Here is a 6,697-nt window from a genome sequence, read left to right as displayed (position 1 = left end):
ATACTCATAACAAGATTCATATATCGATATAAATCTATCAAATATTCATTAATCATGCTTTTCACCCCAAAACGATAAATTGGTAAAAAAGGGCCGTGAAACTCACTTTTGATGCAGAGCTTCGCAAGAAAAAGAGATACGATCCGAATACCGCGCTAGTTCAACAATTCCCTATCAATAGGAATATCCAAAACTATCACTTATTGATTTATCTCTACCTATGGGGTTTAATAAATCCTAAGTCCATATTTGTCTACTTATGTCCCATAATATCATCCATAGTCCAATATACATAATGTCCATATGCTCATTATTGAATTAATTTATACCGGAAATGATGCTATAATCCAATAAAAGATCAAATTTTACAAAATCAACCAATCCCAAAATCTTGATCCTGGACAGAAACTTATGACACATAAAGATGATCAAAATAAAGAGAATTTAAAAATGAGATAAATTCCCATATTTTTATATGGGTTATAGCACTGAGTTATAGTCTTTGTGACCAAATTTCATGTATTTTGGGCATGAGATGATGATTCATATAATTTATGCAATACAACTTATCACAACTGAAATGGCAGATTACACCATGTTAGTAAAACCTCATTAAAATAGTTCTACTAAGTGTTTTGCAGAAATTCAAGTTGGATTGGAAACTTAACACTTATATGAAACTTTTAAACTAAGAATCACTCATTTTGGATGAGCTGAGAGGAAGATATGGCACCTTAAAGTCACATGCACACATCTGTCATTAGTTGACAGATTGCACACTTAACTTAAATAAATTGGTTCATGCCCCAAAACGTCGTATGTTTGAGTGAAACTGGATTCAAATGAATCCTAACTCATAAAAGAACATTTTATAAGAAGAATCATACATTAAAAACAAATAAGTAGAAAGATATTAGCATTCAAAGTAAGAGTTACCTATTGGTGGTTTCACAGTTTGCACACCTATAGTGTTTTAGGTGCTTGGAGGTCAAAACTCCATAATTTCATGTGATTCCACTTGCATGTAGGAGATAACCCATAACGTTAACTCTAAAAAGAAGAATAATCCTTTTTCATCGAGTTTTGAAAGAGATATGGTCGATGGAACATACATATACAAATCTGTCAGAATCGGACAGATTGCATGTTCATCTTATTTTGAGTAATTAAAACCTCAAATCACCACAATATAAAATGAAATCGGTGGCATTTGAAAGGTAACTCATTAAACTAACATTTAGAAGAAAAATCAACAATTTTGGATGATTATCTAGAGAGTTATGGCTGTTCAAWGTAGGGTTTACCTACTGAAAAACTCTCAGATGCACATATACAATGTTTTGAGCATTTGGGGGGTCAAAACTCAATGTTTTTGAGTGAGACCAATTGCATTACAACCCCAACTCAATAAATAAACTTTTAGAAGAAACCTCATAACATTTGAACAAGCCATTTAAAAGATATGGACGATTTGTGCACATGCACATAATCTGTCAGCACCAAAAGAAAAGGTTTTTAAGAAATAAACTCACATAAAATCATGATTCTACCTATCATTTTGAGTTCTAATGCTTGGGTCATGGATTACCACCATCAAATAAACATTTTTACATGTTTTTGGTGTATAATCTCACCTTGAWACTCAAAATTTTCGAAACTTATAAAATAGGAGATGAAGAATGCATAAAAGTGGGTTTTTCTCCCAAAAACTTACAAGAAAAATTGAAGGGATGAATGCATTACCTTGTTTKTGGATGAAAGGATTGTTGTATCTTCAAAACTCTTGCCAAATGATGATGATAGATGGAAAAATCGGCTGAAATGGTTGGAAAATGAAGAAGATATCTTAAGGTGACCCTTGAGTTTTTAGGGAGAGGAAAAAGAGAGGTTTAGAAATTTGAATGGAGAAATAATGAGGAATTAAGAGAAATGATGCTATTTATATGTGGCCAAGGGAGGGAAAAGAGAGGGGGAAGGGGCCGGCCATGAGGCCCAAGCCCACCCTCATACTACAATTTTTTTTATAAAAAGAAAACCCAAAATGCATAAAAGGTCATTTTCTCAATTTTGACATTTTTCTTCAATTTAAAAGCCCATGATGACTAGAATTATTTAAATAGAAAGATTTTATATTTAAAACATTAAAACTTAATGTTTTATATATATTAGGTATAAATTAGAGCATTTAGTACTGTATAGGACGTTTCAGATAATTTCGGGTCGGAACTGGACTTTCTAAGCAACTGCCGGAAATTCTTAAAAATTTTCAACTAAACTAACCTAACTAACTCCTAATATTATAAATTACCCTCAATAACACTAATATAATCTTAATAAAAGCTAAACTGAGATTTCGAATTTGACAGTTGTCACACGAGGCATGAGTAGAAGTAAAAATCTTGAAATTGCCCTTTCAGGCCAATGCAAACAAGTCATTGCCAATCGATTTTGATCTGATAGAGGGCACGTACAAACTAGTTGGGTCATACGCAAGTATGTTTACAAGGTATGTTGGAAACGCGATTGGCCATGGTGCCTCATCATAACATGCAATCTGGAATGATGTTTCTCCAGAGTTCAACAAGAACTCGATAATCAGAAGACTTACGGAAATATTATAATAATTATTTAATTATTTATAAACTTTACAAGATTTTTGACTTTTTTTATTTTGAAGAGATATTTCATCCTTTATTAGCAACGACATGTCGTCGCAGTATGTAAAATATACTTTTTTTGCCATTTTAATTAAATATATTTGAATTAAATAATTTGATATTCCACAAACTAGAGAATAATTTTGAAAACCATAATACAATAATTCTAAAAACCGTTATATAGTAAATTTGAAAACCGTAATACAAAATTAATGATATAAAATAAACATTTATGTTTCATACATATTAATATACAAATATCTAATTGTCCTACGAGTCAATCTATGTGTCCTCATCCCCTTCCGCATCTTGTGGTGGTTGTCCTACCATAACTGACGCAAATAATGCGTGTGTGTCAATAACGGGTGACGGGGGACTGCGTGCCAGGTAGAGAGATTCAAATGATGCATGTACTGGTTAAAAACATTTATTGCATCAAAGACATTCTTCATCCAATTATGACTAGGTGGGTGGGGGGCGGTTCAAAAAATGATGAAAAAGCAAAACCCTTCAACTTTCGTCCAATCCCTCGGTTGTGACCGCGACGTTACCAAGTACTTTGGTCATGATTTCTTTCTCCTTTACAAAAGACGAAGTCGAACCATGCTCTTGTGTTTGTGCAGCTTGCTCTGGAAGCATGGCTTCCTATATTTCTTAAGAAATATAATCAGTAGTAGGAACAATAATTTAAATATAAATATAAACATATATATATATATATATATGTATATATATATACACACACACGTGTGCGTTAGTTGAAATTTAAACAATTACTTACATGATCGATTCTAGCTAGATCATTTACCCATCCACCCCTTGGCCTATGATACATGTGATGCCAATTATCTATTGGACCTTACAATTCTTGCATTTCCGGGTTTTCCTCTAACAAAAAGAATTTAAATACTATCAGAAGAATTATGGAACCACTGACACATTCTAAAATAGTATACAAGTTTAACTCGTTTACCTTCTTATACCGTGAGCAATATATGAAGCGGATCTGTGAAGACATGGGTACTTCGCATGACTCCTATTCTGTGTATTTTTCTTTGACCAGTTTTTATATTTGAATCACAAAAACGATTCACAGTCTTATTCCATTTTTCAGGTTAAAGGTGTGGCAGTGGATTTCTCCTAACATTTGCAGCGTCATCATACCCGTCAACTCGTTCAAAATATTTCTTGAGTTTCGCCTTCCTGTCTCTTAACGATCTTGACAATCTCGCTCGATGCAACTAGAATACTTGGCCATTCGAGAACAGTTGGAGTCTTGGTCCTCCCGCTTTGCGCTTGGTCGCAACAGCCATGGAGCATTCCACCATGCCCCTATCCTAGCAACCCATGGACCAAGCCACAAGGACCTTTGCGCCTGCCTTCTACAACATCTGGTGTGTTAGGTCTAAGACCACAACATGTTTTTTATGGTCCATCATCTTCTGATTTTGCTTCAATAGATATTGATGCTGCTCTCTACACCATGACACTCAATCCCCCCAATGACAATAACTGGTATATGGACACCGGTGCTACTTCACACATGACATCCAACCAAGGTACTCTCTCATCCTACTTTAATTTGAGCATGAAAAAAAAATATTGTTGTCGGTAATGGTCACATGATTCCTATCTCCGATTATGGCCAATCCTACTTATCCCCACCATACCCTCCTCTTTCCTTCACCAATGTTTTGCATACTCCTAAACTAATTAAAAACCTTATAGTCGTTCACCAATTTACTATGGATAATTGTCTATCTGCTTAATTTGATCTTTTTGTGTTTTCTGTGAAGGACCTCCAGACGGGGCAACATCTCATGAGGTGCAATAGCTATGGTGATCTATATCCTACCACAACCGCTTCTACTCGGACCGCCAACCTAACCTCTTTTACTCTATCTCATCGTCTCCTTGGCATGAACATCTAGGTCATCCTGGAGCACCCGTTTTTGGTTCTCTTGGAAATCAAAATCTTATGAATTGTAACAAGACTTGTAGTTATTCACTTTGTCATGGTTGTCAACTTGGGAAACATGTTAAGGTCTTCATTTAATTTCACATCTGCTCCTTTTGATTTAATTCATATGGAACTTTGGACTTCTCCTATTGTGAGTTCACTTGGGCATCATTATTATGTTTTATTTTTGGATGATTATACTAATTTTTTGTGGACTTCTCCACTCAAACATAAGTCACACGTTTATTCCATCTTCACCACCTTTCGCACTTTCATTCGAACCCAATTCGAGAAAAAGAAGAAAATATTAAAAGTGACAATAACTATGTGAACTTCGTGATATGAATTTATGGCTATCTTGTCCTCATACTTCCCCTCAAAATTGCAAGGCCGAGCGTAAAATCCTATCCATTAATAACATGACATGCACTCTTCTTCTCCATGCTTCCAACCCCCCTTCTTATATATTGGCACCATGCCCTTCAAATGGCAACTTACCTTCACACCAAGCAAAATTCCATCATTTCTCTCCCCAACTCATATATTGTACCAGCAAAAAAGTAAGACCGCTTTCTTTGAACCCATGGACAAGTTAAATCTTAAACGTTCACTAAACCGGAATAGAAGCATAAGGTCGTGATGTGCCAGCTTTTGAAAATGTCATAAATGGGTAGTTGGTCATATATCATTCTCTTATCACAATTTTGAATTTATATTCAGCAAATGGAACTTGAAAAAATCTAGTTCTTCTGAAAATTTGATTTCAAACGTGATTAAATTTCATTTGAATTCTACGAGATTCCGATGAAACGATTACATTATGTGAACCAAACACCACCCTACATTAGGGTATGGATGGCACTTGACCTTTCGAAGGTTACATACCTTGTGCTCATTGATCTGTCTATATAGTCTCAATAACATTTTCGTTTTCTAGAGGATCCCTAGATCCTATCAATACATTAATTTTCTTTTAATTCAAAACTGGTTACAAGGATGTAAGTTGTGTTCATTTCATAAAGTTACTCTTTAATTCTAAACAATTTTTAATGTCTTTGATATGATATAAGGATTCTATGAAAAACAATAATGTTTAACGATTTCCTTCATCGATTTTTTGGAGACTGCTTTGACAGAGGGCAAGTAACATGATTGTCACTACATACGATTACTACTTGTTACCTTGGCACACTGAAAACGGAAAATAAGTAAGTATTTACATCTAAATGTTTCAATATTCTTCACCTTTTTATATCTTACCATTTTGATTATGTTATTTATATTCTCGTGTCATTAAAGAAATATGTTTTTCATTACAGAAATTTAGCTTTCTATTTTTCCTGAAACACTAATCAAATGCAGTTACCCAAAACACAAAGATAACTACTATCCCAATGATATATAACGCCCCCCCCCCCCCTTTGTAACTATTTTGTTAATTTATGGGTTTTGGTTCATTATTTTCACATGATCAAATTTTGTAATTTACTGTCTTTTCATAAATAAGTATTTAGTATTCAACCCACGCATTTGGTACTAGATACAATTAGATATATTTGTTACAACTGCTCAGGTTGGGTTACGTTGGATGATATGGGTTATAATTGTTCATATTTTGTTACATTTCGGTAGTGTCACGATGACTCATTTTGGTTACATTGGGTTATATTGGGTTACACTAGATGATGATGGATGGGTAAAAATGCAGTTGGTTGTATTTTTCTGTCAATTGAGACTTTGTAGCAATCATCCTAAAGCGGAACTCCATGCACGCTCCGTTGTGAAGATGAGTGGAAGATTGTCCTGTGTGCAACAAAGTTTCTTAGATCACTACAAAAATGCAGAGTATCAGCGAGGAAAATTCCTTCGCAAATCCGTCGCTAAAAGGGTAATCCGTCGCTGATCCATCGTTAAAAAGGTAATCCGTTGTTGATACTCCGTTGGTCAAATGCTCGTAGGTAATGCTATCAGCGACGGATCAGCAAGAGATATCAGCGACGGATTTGCGAGGGATACTTTCAGCGACGGATTTGCGAGGGATACTTTCAGCGACGGATCAGCAAGGGAAATTATTACCAAC

This window comes from Cynara cardunculus (assembly GCF_001531365.2).
Source record: "Cynara cardunculus var. scolymus isolate 2C chromosome LG 10, CcrdV1, whole genome shotgun sequence".
Taxonomy (NCBI): domain Eukaryota; kingdom Viridiplantae; phylum Streptophyta; class Magnoliopsida; order Asterales; family Asteraceae; genus Cynara; species Cynara cardunculus.
Note: the sequence above shows the minus strand (reverse complement) of the source record.